This window comes from Apodemus sylvaticus, chromosome 5 (genome assembly GCF_947179515.1).
Source record: "Apodemus sylvaticus chromosome 5, mApoSyl1.1, whole genome shotgun sequence".
In the NCBI taxonomy this organism is placed as follows: domain Eukaryota; kingdom Metazoa; phylum Chordata; class Mammalia; order Rodentia; family Muridae; genus Apodemus; species Apodemus sylvaticus.
Genome location: NC_067476.1, coordinates 123289648 through 123309735, shown reverse-complemented (window position 1 = coordinate 123309735; position 20088 = coordinate 123289648). Strand labels below are relative to the sequence as shown.

Below are 20088 nucleotides of genomic sequence, written 5' to 3'. Positions count from 1 at the left end.
CATCTGGCAATTACAAATAGGGCTGCTATGAACATAGTAGAACATGTATCCTTATTACATGGTGGGGAGTCTTCTGGGTATATGCCCAGGAGTGGTATAGCAGGATCTTCTGGAAGTAAGGTGCCCAGTTTTCGGAGGAACCGCCAGACTGATTTCCAGAGTGGTTGTACCAATTTGCAACCCCACCAGCAGTGGAGGAGTGTTCCTCTTTCTCCACACCCTCTCCAACACCTGCTGTCTCCTGAATTTTTAATCTTAGCCATTCTGATTGGTGTAAGATGAAATCTTAGGGTTGTTTTGATTTGCATTTCCCTAATGACTAATGAAGTTGAGCATTTTTTAAGATGCTTCTCCGCCATCCGAAGTTCTTCAGGTGAGAATTCTTTGTTTAACTCTGTACCCCATTTTTTAATAGGGTTGTTTGGTTTTCTGGAGTCTAACTTCTTGAGTTCTTTATATATATTGGATATTAGCCCTCTATCTGATGTAGGATTGGTGAAGATCTTTTCCCAATTTGTTGGTTGCCGATTTGTCCTCTTGATGGTGTCCTTTGCCTTACAGAAACTTTGTAATTTTATGAGGTCCCATTTGTCAATTCTTGCTCTTAGAGCATACGCTATTGGTGTTCTGTTCAGAAACTTTCTCCCTGTACCGATGTCCTCAAGGGTCTTCCCCAGTTTTTTTTTCTATTAGCTTCAGAGTGTCTGGCTTTATGTGGAGGTCCTTGATCCATTTGGATTTGAGCTTAGTACAAGGAGACAAGGATGGATCAATTCGCATTCTTCTGCATGCTGACCTCCAGTTGAACCAGCACCATTTGTTGAAAAGGCTATCTTTTTTCCATTGGATGTTTTCAGCCTCTTTGTCGAGGATCAAGTGGCCATAGGTGTGTGGGTTCATTTCTGGATCTTCAATCCTGTTCCATTGATCCTCCTGCCTGTCACTGTACCAATACCATGCAGTTTTTAACACTTTTGCTCTGTAGTATTGCTTGAGGTCAGGGATACTGATTCCCCCAGATTTCCTTTTGTTGCTGAGAATAGTTTTAGCTATCCTGGGTTTTTTGTTGTTCCAGATGAATTTGATAATTGCTCTTTCTAACTCTGTGAAGAATTGAGTTGGGATTTTGATGGGTATTGCATTGAATCTGTATAGTGCTTTAGGCAAAATGGCCATTTTAACTATATTGATTCTACCGATCCATGAGCATGGGAGGTTTTCCCATTTTTTGAGGTCTTCTTCCATTTCCTTCTTCAGAGTCTTGAAGTTCTTGTCATACAGATCTTTCACATGTTTGGTAAGAGTCACCCCAAGATACTTTATACTGTTTGTGGCTATTGTGAAGGGGGTCATTTCCCTAATTTCTTTCTCAGCCTGCTTATCCTTTGAGTATAGGAAGGCCACTGATTTGCTTGAGTTGACTTTATAACCTGCCACTTTGCTGAAGTTGTTTATCAGCTGTAGGAGCTCTCTAGTGCAGTTCTTTGGGTCACTTAGGTAGACGATCATGTCGTCTGCAAATAATGATAGTTTGACTTCTTCCTTTCCAATTTGTATCCCTTTGACCTCCTTATGTTGTCGAATTGCCCGAGCTAGTACCTCAAGTACAATATTGAAAAGATAAGGAGAAAGGGGGCAGCCTTGTCTGGTCCCTGATTTCAGTGGGATTGCTTCAAGTTTCTCTCCATTTAGTTTGATGCTGGCTACCGGTTTGCTGTATATTGCTTTTACTATGTTTAGGTATGGGCCTTGAATTCCTGTTCTCTCCAAGACTTTAAGCATGAAGGGATGCTGAATTTTGTCAAATGCTTTTTCAGCATCCAATGAAATGACCATGTGGTTTTGTTCTTTGAGTTTGTTTATGTAGTGGATTGTATTGATGGATTTCCGTATATTGAACCAACCCTGCATTCCCGGGATAAAGCCTACTTGATCATGGTGGATGATCGTTTTGATGTGTTCTTGGATTCGGTTGGCAAGAATTTTATTGAGTATCTTTGCATCGATGTTCATAAGGGAAATTGGTCTGAAGTTCTCTTTCTTTGTTGGATCTTTGTGTGGCTTTGGTATCAGCATAATTGTGGCTTGGTAGAAGGAATTGGGTAGTGTTCCTTCTGTTTCTATTTTGTGGAATAGTTTGAAGAGTATTGGTGTTAACTCTTCTTTGAAGGTCTGGTAGAATTCTGCACTGAAGCCATCTGGTCCTGTGCTTTTTTTGGTTGGAAGACTTTCTATGACTCCTTCTATTTCTTTAGGCATTATGGGACCGTTTAGATGGTCTAGTTGGTCCTGATTTAATTTTGGTATTTGGTATCTGTCAAGGAAATTGTCCATTTCCTCCAGATTCTCCAGTTGTGTTGAGTATAGGCTCTTGTAGTAGGATCTGATGATTTTTTGGATTTCCTCAGTTTCCGTTGTTATATCTCCCTTTTCATTTCTAAGTTTGTTAATTTGGATACTTTCTCTGTGCCCTTTGGTCATTCTGGCTAAGGGTTTATCTATCTTGTTGATTTTCTCAAAGAACCATCTCCTGGTATTGTTGATTTTTTGTATGGTTCTCTTTGTTTCTACTTGATTGATTTCAGCCCTGAGTTTGATGATTTCCTGCCTTCTACTCCTCCTGGGCGAAATAGCTTCTTTTTGTTCCAGGGCTTTCAGGTGTGTCATTAAGCTGGTAATGTATGCTCTCTCCATTTTCTTTTTGGAGGCACTCAGGGCTATGAGTTTTCCTCTTAGCACTGCTTTCATTGTGTCCCATAGATTTGGGTATGTTGTGTTTTCATTTTCATTGTGTTCTAAAAAGTCTTTAATTTCTTTCTTTATTTCTTCCTTGACCAAGGTATCATTGAGTAGAGTATTGTTCAGTTTCCACGTGTATGTGGGCTTTCTGTTGTTTCTGTTGCTATTGAAGACCACTTTTACTCCATAGTGATCAGATAGGAGGCATGGGATTAGTTCGATCTTCTTATATTTGTTGAGGTCTGTCTTGTGACCAATTATATGGTCGATTTTGGAGAAGGTACCATGAGGTGCTGAGAAAAAGGTATATTCTTTTGTTTTAGGATAGAATGTTCTATATATATCTGTTAAATCTAATTGGTCCAAAGCTTCGATTAGTTTCATTGTGTCCCTGTTTAGTTTCTGTTTTCCTGATCGGTCCATTGAGGAAAGAGCAGTGTTGAAGTCACCCACAATTATTGTGTTAGGTGCAATGTGTGCTTTTAGTTTTAATAAAGTTTCTTTTACGAAAGAGGGTGCCCTTGCATTTGGGGCATAGATGTTCAGGATTGACAGTTCTTCTTTTTGTATTTTTACTTTGACCAGCAAGAAGTGTCCCTCAGGGTCTCTTTTGATGACTTTGGGTTGAAAGTCAATTTTATCTGATATTAAAATGGCTACTCCAGCTTGTTTCCTGAGACCATTTGCTTGTAAAATTGTCTTCCAGCCTTTTACTCTAAGGTAGTGTTTGTCTTTGACCCTGAGGTGTGTTTCCTGTAAGCAGCAAAATGTAGGGTCCTGTTTACGTATCCATTCAGTTAGTCTGTGTCTTTTTATTGGGGCATTAAGTCCATTGATGTTAAGAGATATTAAGGAATAGTGATTGTTACTTCCTATCATTTTTGACGTTATTTTTTAAATTTGAATGCTTAACTTCTTTTGGGTTTGATGAAAGGTTACTATCTTGCTTTTTCCAGGGTGAAGTTTCCCTCCTTGTATTGGTGTTGTCCTCCTATTATCCTTTTTAGGGCCGGGTTTGTGGATAGATATTGGGTAAACTTGGTTTTGTCATGAAATATCTTAGTTTCTCCATCTATGGTGATTGAGAGTTTTGCTGGATATAGTAGTTTTGGTTGGCATTTGTGTTCTCTTAGAGTCTGCATGAGATCTGCCCAGGACCTTCTAGCCATCATAGTCTCAGGTGAAAAGTCTGCTGTGATTCTGATAGGTCTTCCTTTATATGTTACTTGGCCTTTTTCTCTTACTGCCTTTAGTATTCTTTCTTTGTTTAGAACATTTGGTGTTTTGATTATTATGTGACGGGAAGTATTTCTGTTCTGGTCCAGTCTGTTTGGAGTTCTGTAGGCTTCTTGTATATTCATGGACATCTCTCTCTTTAGGTTAGGGAAGTTTTCTTCCATAATTTTATTGAAGATATTTGCTGGCCCTTTAAGTTGTAAATCTTCACTCTCATCTATGCCTATAATCCTTAGGTTTGGTCTTCTCATTGTGCCCTGGACTTCCTGGATATTTTGGGTTACAAGCTTTTTGCATTTTGCATTTTCTTTAACTGTTGAGTCCATGGTTTCTATGGAATCTTCAGCATCTGAGATTCTTTCTTCTATCTCTTGTATTCTGTTGTTGATATTTGTATCTCTGTCCCCTGATTTCTTCCCAAGGCTTTCTATCTCCAAAGTTGTCTCCCTTTGAGTTTTCTTAGTTGTTTCTACTTCTGATTTTAGATCCTGGATGGTTTTGCTTAGCTCCTTCACTTGCATGTTTGTGTTTTCCTGTAATTCTTTAAGAGATTTTTGTGTTTCCTCTTTCATGAGCTCAGCCTGTTGACCAAAGTTCTCCTGTATTTCTTTAAGAGATTTTTGTGTTTCGTCTTTCATGACCTCAGCCTGTTGAGCAAAGTTCTCCTGTATTTCTTTAAGTGTTTTTTGCATTTCCTCCTTGTTGGCTTTTGTATTCTCCTGGATTTCTTTCAATGATTTTTGTGTTTCCCTTGCAAGGGCTTCTAACTTTTGATCCATTTTCTCCTGAATTTCTTTATGTATGACCTTCATGTGTTCCTGTACCAGCATCATGACCAGTGATTTTAAATCCAAATCTTGTTTTACTGGTGTGATGGGGTATCCAGGACATGTTGGTAGAGGAGAATTGGGTTCAGATGTTGCCATATTGCCTTGATTTCTGTTAGTGACATTCCTGCGTTTGCCTTTTGCCATCTAGATCTCACTGGTGTTAGTTTATCTTGTCAGTGCTGGACTCACCAGTGCAAGCTGCCCCTTCCCAGTTGGCCTCTGGTGCACAGCTTACCTCCTGCACTGCTTGTAGACAGTGTGCTGCTGCCCAGGCTGTTCAGATCCCAAAGCAGGCACCCGAAGGCTCCCGCTGGGGCCCGCTGGATTCACTGGAGCACACTGACTTCTCCCAGCTGGCCGCCCAGAAGCCCAGCTATCCACTTGCAGGACTTGGAGATGTAATGCTGCCGCCCAGACTGATCTGGATCCGGAAGCGGAGAGAGTAGAGCTAAGGGCTTCTGCCTGAGGCCTTGCCCCAGATTGTGTCTGTGGAGCAGATGGAGCCCATGTGCACTCCCAGGGAGTGCCGACGGTGTATGCTACTGTGACCTCCCCTGTGTTCTGCTCACTCTGCTGGGCAGCCGATCTGCCAACCGGGCTGTCGCACACAAGGTTAGCCTGGCCGCCCAGTCCCTGAGTCCAGGCAAAAGCCTGGGAGGCCAAGGTCCGAGCAAAGTTCCCCTAGGGCTATGACTGTTAATTGGGTTTGCCAGGTGACTAGGATGGCGGGCGTGCGCGCCCGCGCTCCCTGAAAGCGCCGGGAGAGTCTGCTTTGCTAACAATCACCTGGGCGGGTTGACTCACAGATGGCCCACCAAGCCGCCCAGTTCTTGGGGTCAGTCCTGTGCCTTTTGGGGCCTGGACCCCCGCTTTGTTAGCCTTAGGCTATGCCTGTTACAGGTCTGCCCGCCTGAGCTCTCTGTAGTCCTGCAGGCAAAATGGCGGCGGCGCGCTTGCAGGCCTGGGCAAAAAACCTCCTGGTTGGGTTGGCACCCCGATGGCCCCCCAACCCGCCCAGGGCCTGGGTGCAGGCCAACGCCCGTCGGGCTCAGACCACCGCGGTGTTGGCCTCGGATTATGTTTGTGTACCTCAGTCTGTCCGATTCCTGGAGTACGGAACCAAGATGGATGCTCCTCTCCTGACTGGTGGGAGGCTGAGTTCTGAAGTGGCCTCCGTGCAGGAAAGGCGCCGCACAACTGCAGCTGCTTGCTGCCCGGCTGGTCAGCGAAGGTCAGTGGTCGTGGGCGCAGGGCCTAACTGGTCCCTGTGACGCCTTGGTTCCACTGCTGATGGCCCTTCAGCTGGAGCAGCCACTGCTGCCGCTGCCACCGCCGCCGCCGCCGCAGATCTCCAACGCAGTTGTTTTAACTGTACAACATATAAAAATACATTTTAATTCAATTAAAACCCAATAATATATCACCAAAAACCATAAAACAGAAAGTGGCAAAAACTACTGTAGAACATGATATGAACTTAAAAATTCTTTAGGTTGTTGTGCCTACACAAGTGGTCCACGGTCACCAGAGTTATCTTATGTTAGCAGGTTTCCATACACAGAAGAGTCCTCTACCAGCCACAGATAGCTTTGAAGTCTGTGCTCAGCAGGTTCTCCCATCATTCTAGACTCCTCAAATTGTACCACATGTCATGTGGCTACTGCTGTAACCAGGGCGTTTCATAGCACTGAGATCATATTCATCTTCACAGTTCTATGCTCTCCTGTGTATGTTTCACCCTCTAAGAGGGATACAGCTGTGGATGTCCAGAATGCAACTTGAGCTTCAAAGTCTGGGGCTCCATAGCAGGAAATGGCAGCTCTGTGGCTCCAGAGGTTGTTTCTTCTGTTGACCTCAGACCCAGGGCTGTCAAACTCCAGAATCTGTTCCTAGCCACTGAGGGAAGGGTGCCTTTCCCTGGGTCATTTGCTATTTGATATCAGCCTCTTGCTGTACACTTTTCTTCCCAAACTTCAGCTTTCCACAGCTGCCTCTAGGGCACTCTCTCATCCCAGGGCTATGGCCTGACTCCCTGAATTGTGATCGTTCCCTGTTCTCAGCCACACACACACACACACACACACTGCCAGTAGTCCAGTTTGAGATGATAGGTTCCTCTCAAGATGGCATTGATTTACTGTCTCCATGTCATATGCAGTGACAGATTGGATTTCTTCTTCACTGCTGACCCATTTGCTGGAGGAATCTTTGTCTCACTAATAGCTACAACTTCCATGGCATGATTGCACATATCTGCTATCTAAGAACTTGGAAGCAGAGGCAGGAAAGCCAAGGCCATACTGGTCTACATAGGCAGTTCCAGGCCAACTAGAACTACCTGGCAAGGTCTCAAACTAAACAAACAAGAACAATAAAATAAAATGAAAACCCTTCTAGTTGGATCTACAGCACATGAGGGTTATGAGCCTGTCCTAAGGTTAGGATACCAGACTCCTTTCATTGGGGCTCCATGTTTCATCTTCTGAATGAGGAATTCCCAACCCCCCACATGCAAGTTTAATCCCAAGTTTATCCTTAGGACTAAAACTGTTAGCTCAGTTGACATTCATGTATAGCCCACCTTTTCTTCCACAGTTTTCAGGTAGCCTATCACTAACTCTGAGATTTTCCAGCATTCTCCTGTTTTCTTCTTAGAGTAGTGTCCCTCATTTTTTTTAATTCTGACTCTTCTCCTGCACCACATAGAGGCAGCTTCTTGTCTGCAATAGTTCCCAAAAGTCTAAGAGAGAGACATGTTTAATAATGAAAGGTTATTTCTTCTCTATTGGGGAGTAGGCACTTTTTTTAACACCAGTACTTACTGCATCTAACATATCTGCCTTGCTAAAATAAAACCCTTAGTCATGTTGGGAAATATACCCTAAGATCATTTTCTAGTCCTATTTGAAAATAGTCTACAAAAATGAAGAACACTAAGACGATTAGTAAAAGCCCCTTTGCATCAATTTAAGCAACTCAAAGATTAAATCTTCTTTTAACAGAGCGAAGCAGCTAAAATAGATTATAATGTTCAAAATTACCCATCTCCTCTTTCTGTCAAACACATGCTGTATACATTTATTTAAGACTTAGAGAAACCACGATCTGATACAGTTTCTGATTTCAATTCTTGATTGAAAGCCCTAACAGAAACAGCATCTGCTCTCTGTGGTTCTGGCTGTGTGTGTGTGTGTCTTTACTGTTTGATGAGTGACAGTCATTTCCATGTTACTCTATTTATGTGCTTTGATTTCACTTTCATTCATTTTGAACCTTCTCCCACTGCTGCCCAGAGTAGAAGGCTCTGCACATTTAATAGGCAACGGACTCCCATGGAAGATGTCTTAGAACACAGATGAGTGGGCTTAATCCCCGGAGTTTCTGCTTCAGTAGACCTAAGGTGGAGCCAAGAATCTGCATGCTTTACAAATTCCTATGGGCAGCCTCCGAAGCTGTTCTAGGACCATATTTTGAGGATTAATGAGCTAGAGAATCCAAGTGCTTGGACAGAAAATCCAACTTCCTTTTCTTTTCTTTCAGACTATTGCATAAACTGGCCTCTCTCTCTGGTGATGCCAGGGGCCCAAGTAGTTACACTTTAGAAACAGGGTGACTTAAACATAGCGAATGGACTCTCCATTGATACATACCAGGAAGTAGAAATTCATTTCTTCCTCCTTATCAAACACGTGGCAGCAGTCTGTCTTCCTATGTATGCCATCACACGTATCCCTCCTACACAAGGACCACCTGTGAGGAAGATTGACTGAGCCTTGCTATGTCACTAGATGGCCCTGATGAATGACTTCAGAATGCTCTTATGTACTTCCGGCTCTTTCCAGAGAAGCCTCAGTAAAACATGGTGTAGTGTATCAGAGCCAAAGAGCGGTGGTTACTTTAAGGTAGAGTAAGGGCTAGAAATGGCAGAGAAACATAGTTAAGGTAAGTAGGAAATGCCTTTTGACTGTAACTCCCTAGAGAAGGTCACTGGTGGATAATCTTCACCTAGCAATTCTTCTTTTAACATTTCACCTGTTCATCATTTGCAAAGAACAAGGTTCCTGTCCCAACCCATTCCCAGCACAACTCACTCATAGAAAAAGAATTTCTTTTCTCCATAGAGTACAATCACTCATACTCGCTATAATCGTGTGAAGGAAGACAGGAAGAGTCTTGAGTCCCTCCCTAAAGTAGCCTGCCTTCACTCCTCCGCATTCCCTGGAACTGGATTCTCCATCCACTCAGCTGATTAAGCAAAAACAAACAAACAAACAAAAAACAAGAGACTACCTTTAGCTTTGTTGTCCCGTTGGCTCCTCTTTGTGGTACTTCAGAAGCACCCTCTGTCTGCCCGCATGGTCTCTCTCTGTTGCTTCTGCACTCATCTGCATCACACCACCCGTTCTTTACCCAGTCTCCTACTGCAGCTTCCACACCACCCTTCCCACCCGCTCTGTTGAAGCTCCGCAGTCTCACATCCATTGCTCCCATCAGCCAGACTGGTCTTTGTAAAGTATTAATCAATCTGTGTTACTGTTAACCCTGGAGTGCTAGCTGCCTGCATTTTGAATGAACCCCCAGTTCCCTACTCTTACTATATGGAAGACACCCCTCCCCTGACTCCCCTGTGTGCCTCTGTTCTATAATTCTCTCCTTAACTCACAAAAAAAAAAAATTCAGAGCATTATTATCACAGCATGCATTGATCTTTAAAATTAATTTGATTAATTTTTTACTGATTATTTTTATTGTTTGCCTTCTTCCAAGCCAATAGAAGTTTCCAGAGAATAGCAAGTACCTTACTCCCCCCCCCCAATTCCACTGTCTCTTTAATTCCTAGCCATCAGAAAATGTGAACAAACAAACCAGTGTTAAAGGGTACCGCATTGCTGTAGTATTTCATATCCATTGCCTCCCAAAAGCTACACAAGGAGGCTACTACAAGCCCCTAGTCATTACTCATGTTTTTTCTTCATGAAATTCTCTTAAAGAACAAATATGGGACTTAAGGACTAACTTATTTTCAGCACCAAATAAATATAGCCCACGCAGCAATAGGAGCACAGGAAATGATAAAATTCCTGTTAAATCTTATTGACTAAAATTAGTGCAATTACTACCAAAAAGGATTTTAAATATTCTAAAGATGTTTTTTTTTAAATTGTGTAGGGAGGAGGTTGACATTTTTTGGTTGTTTGGTTTTGTTTTTTGTGATAGGCTCTCTCTTTACATATCCTTGCCTGTCCTAAACCAGGCTGGCCTCAAACTCACAGAGATCCATCTGCCTATTCCTCCCAAGTGCTGGGATTAAAGGCAAGCACCATCAGGCCTGGCCTTGGTTTTTTGGAATTAAAGTCACTCAGTGACAATCACTCCTGGGCTCACGTCTCTGCCCAGGCCTCCCATTCACGTGGCCTACGGTTCACAACCCTGGCCCTGGCTTCAGAGCTGCCCCTGTGGCTCACTGCCTGCCACTCCTCAAAGGTCACTCAGTACCTCAGCTGCACTGTCTTCCTCTCATATCTTCATGTTCCTAACTTGGTCTTTGCTGTTTTGCTGCCAGAACTCTCCCTCATGAGATATCTTACAGGGTTCCACTCACAGAAAAGTGTGTCCCTAGACACCCTAGAGCCAATAACACTAGCTTTTAAAAACCACATTTTATCAGTTGGCTAGTATCTTCCCAACCAGAAAATAATGTTTTGAAGGTAGAGACCTTTTTTTTTTTTTTATTCACAGGAATATCTCCAGCTTTTGATGTCTTTGAGAGTCATAGAAAGGTTCTCTGATACCTGTCATCACAGCTGGCTTTGCTACTTGCTTTGAGGGAATGAGAGGAAACCACTCAGAAAACACTGTAGCAAAAGGATGTTGAGGAGTCATGCCATCAGATACATTAACAGACATTAGTCAAGCCCCACTGCCTCCTGAACTAGATGTTAGTACTTGATTTGTTTGGTTTTTTTTTTGTTTTTGTTTTTGTTTTTTTTTTTCCGAGAAAGGGTTTTCTGTGTAACTCTGGCTATGCTGGAACTCGCTCTGTAAACCAGACTGGCCATGAACTCAAAGATCTACCTATGTCAGTCTCCTGAGAGCTGAGATTAAAGGCCTGCACCACCACTGCATGGCACCAAGTACTTTTACATTGACATTTTAAGCACCATCCTTTGAGTAGCACAGTGTGGCATATTGCCTATCAGTGGCAGGTCTACAGGAAGGGAGCACAGCCCCATGCAGCAGCCTGGGGGCTTCTACTTAGAAACTTCCACTCGGGTGGCACCAATTCCTTAACCTCATAACAAAAAGGAATTTCAGGATGAACCAGGATGAAGCCAAGTCACAGTTTATTAGATTTTTTTTTAAACACAGATTTATGCAGAAGAGTTAATAGAGAGACAGAAGAAAAAAAACACAACCTAGAGCTACTTATGGGTATGAGCATCTTAAAGGAAAATCAACCTTGATGTCTTTACAGCATATGCACATACATATGTGTGTGTATGTGTGTATGTGTGTGTGTGTATACATATGCACACACACATAGACATGATTTTTGTGGGTTCTGAAATTACTTTCAAAGGTTGCTAAGGAAATCAATAGAAATCATGACATGGTTCCTGGGGTGCACCAGGAAGGATTACAGCTGATAAAGTAAAGTCTAGATCATGGAGGTACAGGTTAGGGTATTTTCATTATAAACAAATGTTAATAATTTTGTTTGTAAGAGTCCCAAAAGATAGTTAGGAGAGAAGTAAGGCTATGTTCCTGGTCATACACTCAGGTCCTAAGCCTGGTTTGTTGCTATTTTAACATTCCTAATTAAAAATAATCTAGGAAATATAAAATACCTTAGAATAAAAGCAATGTTCTCTTGGTGTCAAAACTCTTCACAGTAAATGTTAATTATGTGGAGATTTCTCTCATGTGTATGTGTATGAGTGTTTTATGTGTGTGAGTGAGAGAGAAAGAGAAGGAGAGAGAGGGGAAGGGAAGGGGGAGAGAAAGGGGGGAGGGAGAGAGAGAAAGGACAACCTGAGAGAGTTCTCTTTCCACCATGAGATGTAGGATCTAGGGACTGAACTGAGTTTCTAGGCTCAGAGGCAGGTGGCTCTCCACTCTGAGCAATGCTGCCAGCTGGAATACTGTAATACGTCATAGAATATTCTGGAATACCCGATCTTCAGCTGAGAATAAAGTGAAGGTACAGAGTCCATAGTAGGAGACACCCTTCCCAGGCCCCAGAGATTTCCCTGTCTTTGTGTCCTGCCTCACTATGATAATCTCATGAGACCAAAGCATGCAGGAAGCTCATGAAAGTTCACGTTCTCAGTGCCTAGTACCAAGATAACATTTCCTAGTCCTTTACATTTTAATTGACTAAAAAGTGACTGAAAACACTATGGATTGCTAATACAATAAAAGAGAGAAACAGGGAGACAGAGAGACAGAGACAGAGAGACAGAGACAGAGAGAGAGAAACTGAATGCAAATGAACAAAACTGTTTTTGCATCTGACTCTCTGCTCTGTCCCTTTTTGTCTGCTGGATATTTATGGAGCTTACGTAGAAGTCCACATCTTGATGTCAACAGAGCACCTGTGTACCTGGGTTCCTGAATTATTGTACACAGCAGATTTGCCATTGACCGAAGCATAATCTTGTTGATTCTGTGATGTTACATATTATGATTTAATGTATTCATGTCCAATATTTGAGACCTACTCAAAAAGACATATCAAACCCTCAGCTCTTACTTTATATGAAGTTCAAATATAACTGGGTACTTTATATCCATTTAGTGAATTTATCTATCCTACAGTAAATAAATAAATGAATAAATAAAACAACCAAAAAACCCTGAGAATCCTTACCTGTCCACATAGAAACTTGTACACAGATCATAACACTGTTATGCACTGTTTATAATATCCCATAGGTGAGAACAACCCAGAATCTATCATTGGATGAATGGAGAAATATGATGTGGTTTATTATGTTGTGATAATTCATATTATCTACCACTTTCACAGGATCTACAATCACTCTGTAGACAAGCTCCTGGGCACATCTGTGAGGGGTGTGGTAAGCCTCTCAACAGGTTGTAGGGATATTTCTTGAGATGAAATAGGGAGTTGAGGAGGCTGAGACTGCAATTAGAATGAGACTATCCCACATAGGCTCTGACTTGTTCCAGACACTATGCCTGCTGCTTGCTGACGAGTGCCCCACCGTGACAGATTTTTATCTCTGTGGAACAGTAAGTCCACATCCTTTCTTCAGTAAGTTGCCTTAGCCATGGTGTTTTCTCACAGTAATATAAAAATCGCTACTATAAGGAATCACACTAACTATGGGCGGCTGTTGAGTGAAATATTAAAAAAGTAGAGCCAGCACGTTCCCGAGGTTGTGTCTCTAACTCTTTGCCCCAGTGACTTGGCTGGCCATGCACTGGAGATTCATGGAGAGAAACTGGCCTGGAGCGCCACCCAACTCCCTAGATTCCCTTTGTGGGTCACTACCACGTCAACCCAGTGTTTCAAATCCCCCACGGCATTTGTGGAGCACCTCTGGCAAGCCCATGCTTTGCCACTGTACCTTTCTCTCTTGAATTGAGATGAGCCTCCGTGTGAAGGAAAACACAATACAAACTTAGTTCAGAAACAATGATAACTCAGTCTCTGGGCACAACAACTAAAACCTAATCTTGTAAGCCTTATTAAAATCTGATTCCTCCGGTGGCAAATCCTTGTGGATCTGCCAGGCTTCTGGGAAACTCTAGCAGCTACATCTTACCCCTCTGTTGTCCTGGTTCAAAAGAAACCTAACTCTTTTCTGCTTCATCTCCTCTTCTGTTCAACTGGAAGTCCTGCCTACTCACCCAATGATTGGCTTCTTTCTTCATTAGGGGATTGGTTCACAAGAACAGCACCAGGCCCATCCACAAGAGGTGGCACCATCCTGTAGGCTGGGTTCTCAGACTGAACAAAAAAGAAAAAAAATGAACTGAGCCCAAGCATTTATGTTTCCTAGCTGGGGATGCAATGTGTGACCAGCTATCTCCTCAAGATCCTGACACCATGACTTTTCTACCATGATGACCTATGCCCTGGAGTATAAGCCAAAATAAACCTTCCCTTCCTTTCTTCTTTAAGTTCAAGTATTTTCTATCACAACAATATAAAATTTGATATATCCATATGTGGTTTATTATTTAACCATAAAAAGGAATGAAATACTGGTGTAAGCTACAATCAAGACTAGTTTTGAAAGGAATCATCCTACAAGGAAACAGCTAGTCACTCAAGAAAGCAAAAACGTCCTTATATGACAATATGCATATGAAGAATCAAAATGTGGCAACTACAAGGACAGAACACAGATTACTATTGAGGACTAACAGGAAAAAATTGAAAATAAGATGGGTGACAGCTAAAGAATTTGTGGTTTCCTCTTGAGGTGACAAAATGTTCTAAAACTGACGGTTGCACATGTTTTGTGGATATTTTTTACAAATGAATTGAATACATTAAGTGGTGTGATGGTTTATAAATGCTTGGCCCAAGGAGTGGAACTATTCGGAAGTGTGGCCTTGTTGTATTAGGTGTCACTATGGGCATGGGCTTTAATACCCTCATGCTAGCTTCGTGGAGCCCAATCTTGGCCTTCAGATGAAGATGTAGAACTCAACTCCTCCTACACCATGTCTGCTTGTACACTGTCATGCTCCCAACTTGATGATAATGGGCTGAATATCTGAACCTGTAGGCCAACCCCAATTAAATGTTGTCCATATAAGAACTGCCTTGGTCATGGTGTCTGTTCACAGCAGTAAAACCCTTAATGAGACAAGTGGTTAATTTAATTATACATTGTGCTGTTTGGGGACAAGGTGTCTCTCACATAGCCTAGCCTTGCCTCAAACTCACTGTATAGTGAGAGATGGCCTTGAACTTTGTATTCTCCTACTGGAGCTGGGATCAAGCCTAAGGCTCTAAGCATGCTAGGCAAGCACTCTACCCACAGAGCTACATCCCCAGCCTAACCAAGCTGTCTTTTTAAAAAAAAAGCTTTTATGCCTGGTCATGCTGCCTATCTCTGAGCAACAATAAAGTATCCAAGATGAAGAATAGTTCATTTTCTGGATTAAGTCTCCATGATGGACTTCTGTGGTCTGTGCTGCCCAAGGCTCTGTTAATGTTCATTGTCTGTGCTGCCTTCGGAAGCCATGTAGGTATCAGTGATCCATGCTGCCACAGGAGACCAGGCTGCCTAGTATGACCACAGGAACTGAGCTGCTGCTGCCTAGTATGGGCAAGGAAGCTTCTTTTGCAGTGGTATGACCGTAGAATTATAATGAGAATGAGAGACGGTGAAGACTTCTATGACAGTATCTCCATCCCCATACTCCGCTCCTGCCAAAGGAAGGAAGAAAGGAAGGAAGGAAGGAAGGAAGGAAGGAAGGAAGGAAGGAAGGAAGGAAGGAAGGAAGGAAGGAAAGAAGGAAGAGAGGGAGGGAGGGAGAGAGGGAGAGAGGAAAAAGGAAGGAAGGAAGGAAGGAAGGAAGGAAGGAAGGAAGGAAGGAAGGAAGGAAGGAAGGAAGGAAAGACAGAAAGAAGGAAGGAGAGAGAAAAACTCTCTCAGACAGACAGACAGGGAACTGTTGAAAAAAGAGTTCTGAAAAAACTGTGATAAAGGTGCTGAAGTGTAGCTTTTCATGGTTGAAGGCTCCTGGCAAGGATTGGGGAGAGGGGGTGAGGACTCAGTTTTCTTTAAGAGGCTGGCCACGGTAGTTTGACCGTGCTCCAATGAGTATATGGGTAACACAAATTGGACTTGGTGGGGTTGTTGTGGTTGTTGCTTTGGGAGATTTTTGGCTGAGGGTGAGGGGGCTGGAGGGTAGAAGTGGGTGTGGATAAGGGAGTGGAGGTGGTGGGCAGGAGGGATAAGGGAAATAAGGGGTGGAAGGAGATGGCCCTGGGTGGAATGGGAAGCAAGTGTGATTAGAGTACATTGTACAAAATTCCCAACAAAATTAATAAAAATATTATATTAGAGGGGGTAAGCTTTCGCATGGAGACTCGTCTCTTCATGCCCTTGGGATTTCAGAAAGAAGGAGTTTTAACTTCAGTAACAGAGAAAAAAATCAAAAGTATACATTGACCCTTTGTAGAAGTACTAATTGACAAAAGATGTTTATAACTTTCTCAGATCACTTGTTCTGAAAAAGTATATTAATAGTTTTTTTCCTCATAAGCCTTTTAATTTTTTTTAACCTTTATTATTTTGTACAGTTCAAAGCAAACTGCACATACACACACTTAAAAACTTACAGCTTTAATTCAAGTTGGTTAATTAGGTAATTTCTAGAAAATATTCCAGGGAAGGATCTCTTTTACATTTTTAAAGGTTGTGACAGTTCCTTATATATTTGTTGTAACATGTGAGGCAGAATCTTCTCCACTTATTTAAGCTCACATAATTGATATCACCATGACAACTTAGCAGGGGAAGAATAAACTGGTTAAATTCTCCTTCTATTTTATTTATAACATTTAGCTTTTAGTATTTGGCTGCATAGTTCAGGTAATAATGAGGCAGATTTGAAAGGGTTTCTTTTATACACTATGGATTCTTTAAGTGTAGTAAGTCATATGTCATTTAAAATGTTAAAAAAGCAAGAGGTAGGGTACTTGCACAAAATTTGTATTTGCTTTAGAAATGGGAAAATTTTCAATCTTCCTGTTTCCTTTTAAAAGTCACACATAAGTGAAATGAACCAAAATCCTTTTCTTCGTAGGTATCAGTGAGCAAAGTCAAGCAATTTTTATCGCATCTACTGGAACAAGAAAATGCAAATAAAATAACCAATAAAAGAGAAAATCCCTTAGAAAAGAAGAAGCATCAACATAAGTTAAAAATAGAAGGAATTCAAAATGAGAATCTCCTGAAGAGAAATCAAAATTACTGTGAGTAGAACATTCTTGAACTTGACACTCTGAAGTGACTGACTAACCACAAATGACACTTTAGAGCTGCTTCTGAGAAAACACAGGGTACGGTTATAAATATTTATACACACAACAGTGTCGTGTCATGTTCCGTTGGCTCCTGCTCTGGGGCTTTAACTCAGAATTCAGGAAAATGATAGCATGTAATTATATCCCATGGGAGAAAAATCTCTAAAATTACACAGGTCCTTATCGGTTATGCTGCTAACAGAAACCCTCTCATGCCAAAGTAAATCAAAATTAATATAATGCCTGTTTTGTTCTATGATGGTAACCTAAGTCTTCCTAGCAAAAGCACACATGCTTCATAGCTAGACTTCTTAACATAAAAGAACATTCTAGAAAAATGTGAATTCCGTAGAGCTTGCATGCAGAATATAAGTGGTGCCCAATCATTCTTAAATTTTTATTATTTGGCAATGTCATATATGTGTGTGTGTATATATATATGTGTATGTGTGTGTGTGTGTATATGTGTGTGTGTGTATATGTGTATATACATACACATATATATATTCTGTTAACCTGTTATTTAAATAGATGTCTGACAGCTAATATTGAGAAAGTTATAAGAATATCAGTTTTCAGTGATACTATAAAAATGTGTACATGTCTAAATTTATTTAAAATGTTTCATACACATTGTAATATTTATTTGTCATTTTAATGGAGAGATATGGTTCTGACTTTTACTTAGCCTGTATTGGCCCTCCTAATATACACCATCCCCATCCCACTACACATGAGCTCTCTCAACAGGGACATTCTTGTAGAATAGGAAACCGAGACACATGAACAACTGGTTAGTCAAAGCTCTCCACAGGAACAGAACCAAAAGTGTGAATAGAGACAGATTAAAAGTGTATTTATTCAATTGACTTACACCATTGTTCTGGGTGTGCAACAATGGTTGTCTTTACGCTGGAGAGACTGAGAACTTGGGGATACCTCAACAGTCTCCATGGCCTGGGGTGTTTCTAGAGAACCTTTGGATGTTGGACAGTTTTATGTCAACTTAACATGAGTTAAAGTCATCTGAGAGAAGGGAAATGCCTCCATAAGATCAGGCTGTAGGCAAGGCCAGGTACTAATCAGTGATTGACACCAACCTGTTGGAGGTGATGTTATCCCTGGACTGGTGGTTCTGGGTCCTATAAGAAAGCAGGCTGAGCAAGCCATATGTAGCAAGGCAGTGAGCAGCACTCCTCCACGGCCTCTGCGTCAGTTCCTGCTCTCAGGTTCCCGCCCTACTTGATTGAGTTCCTGTCCTGACTTCCTTTGATAATGAGTTGCCATGTGGAAGCACCTTTTTCTCCCCAAGTTGCTTTGGTCATAGTGTTTCATGACAGCAATAGTAACCCTGTCTAGGACAAAGGCTGAAGAAGCTGGGTCCTAATGTCAATCAAGGATGGTAGCATAGGTGGAGGCAACAGTGTAGACGAACTCACAAAAAAGAAAAATAAACTTGCCATGCAGACCCTAAAAGCTGACAAGAAAAAGCAAAAGCTTTTCCCTTGAAGTCTTATCTCCAGTGATTATCTATTATATTATATATAATTTTCTCAAACAAGAGAGAGAAGTTTCTTCTCTCTTCCCTCCCTCATGTCTCTCCTTCCCCTACTTCCTCTCTACCCCAGATTCAACGTCCTACCTCCCCTCAGACAAGAGCAGACTTCCCAGAGACATCAACCAAACACAGCATAACAAGCTATGATAATACCAGGCACACATAATCACATCAAGGCTGAATGAGATAGCCCAGTAGGAGGAAAAGGAGTTGGAGACAGCCCCTGCTCCACTGTTAGTAATCCCTCTAGAACACTCAGCTATAATATAGATGCAGACATCCTAGGTCAGACCCCTACAGACTCCCTACCTCTGTGAGTGCCCCCCAACCCCACCCTCCGTGAGTCCAAGTCAGTTGATTCACTGTAATCTTACCTAGAATTTTTCTGGATATCTGCAGAATTCCCCACCCTAATTCTCTTAAGATGCTCCATTATAATTGAATTGGGTAATTCTTACTGATACTTCATTATCGAAATTTCCTGTAGTATTTAAATTACTTTCCATTCATATATTCTTTCTGTAATTGTATTTCATCAGTTTACATACTGCTCTATTCATTTCTATAGTTGTAATGAGAGTACAACTGGCACAGACATAGGAACAACTACTGAATTTTTTTCTTATGTGCATTTGCATGTGATGTATATGCATGGAGGTATGCACACTCACCATTATTTCTAGTCTGGCTAGCCAGCTTGCCCTGATGGATCTGTTGTCTCTACCCTCAAAGCACTGGAATTACAGTGGGCTGTTAAACATTTCCCACAATCACATGGGTTCTGGGATCCTCACTTTTGTCCATAAATTTGAGCAGCATAAGTTTTAGCTATTGAGCCATCCCCTGGGACCCTCGTGCCTTCTTTTGCAAGCATAGAAGGGAGCGTATGTCTTTGTTATGTGATGAAAATACCTTGGGAAACCCAATTTAAGGAAGAGAAAGTTTATTTCAGCTCACAGTTCAAGAGCACAGTCTATCATGATGGGAAATCAAAGCCACGGGTGCTTGAGGCAGCTGGTCCAGCTGCATCCACAGTCAGGAAGCGGAGTGAAGATGCTTATGCTCCACTGGCCTTTTCCTTCTTATGGAGTTCAGGACCCAAGCCCAAGAAATAGTCCGGCCAACATTCAGTCTGGGTCTTCCTCCTCAATTAAACCTACTCTAGAGAGTCTCTCATGAAAGTGCCCAGAGGCTAAGGGATTCTAAATCCTGTCAGGTTAACAATGGCTAATCCACAGATGGACAGCACAAAGCTGTTTCCTAGAGAAATCTGAACTGGAACTGTGGAGTGGTTCTCTAGCTCTCAGCCACTAAGCAGTCTACTCCTCTAGATAGATGTTGACATGGTAGCAAAAAAACAACGTTTCTAGCACTTGGGGTGCTTAACAAGAAAGTTGAATGTTTGAGGTCAGGCTGGGTTATGAAATCAGACATTCCCTGAAAAAAAATTTATGTTTACATGCTTCTCTAATGATTTTGAGGACACACAGAACAATATGATACACATGGCACAATTTGCTAAGCACCAAAATATACTTGAAAGTTTTAAAGGAGAACAAATAATGAAAAATACTTTTAGTGATCTGATAGGAGGCATGGGATTAGTTCGATCATCTTATATTTGTTGAGGTCTGCCTTGTGTCCAATTATATGGTCGATTTTGGAGAAGGTACCATGAGGTGCTGAGAAAAAGGTATATTCTTTTGCTT

The 20088-nt window shown here is 41.8% G+C and overlaps 1 protein-coding gene across 1 annotated transcript in view; it reads left to right on the top strand.

Moving 5' to 3' along the window:
• Positions 1-20088, top strand: part of Sel1l2 (SEL1L2 adaptor subunit of ERAD E3 ligase) — a 107098-nt gene that overhangs the window by 18396 nt on the left and 68614 nt on the right. Inside the window, exon 2 of the mRNA XM_052183752.1 lies at positions 16602-16770. The gene's annotated coding sequence lies outside the window, so the exon portion shown is untranslated. The remainder of the gene's footprint in view (positions 1-16601; positions 16771-20088) is intronic.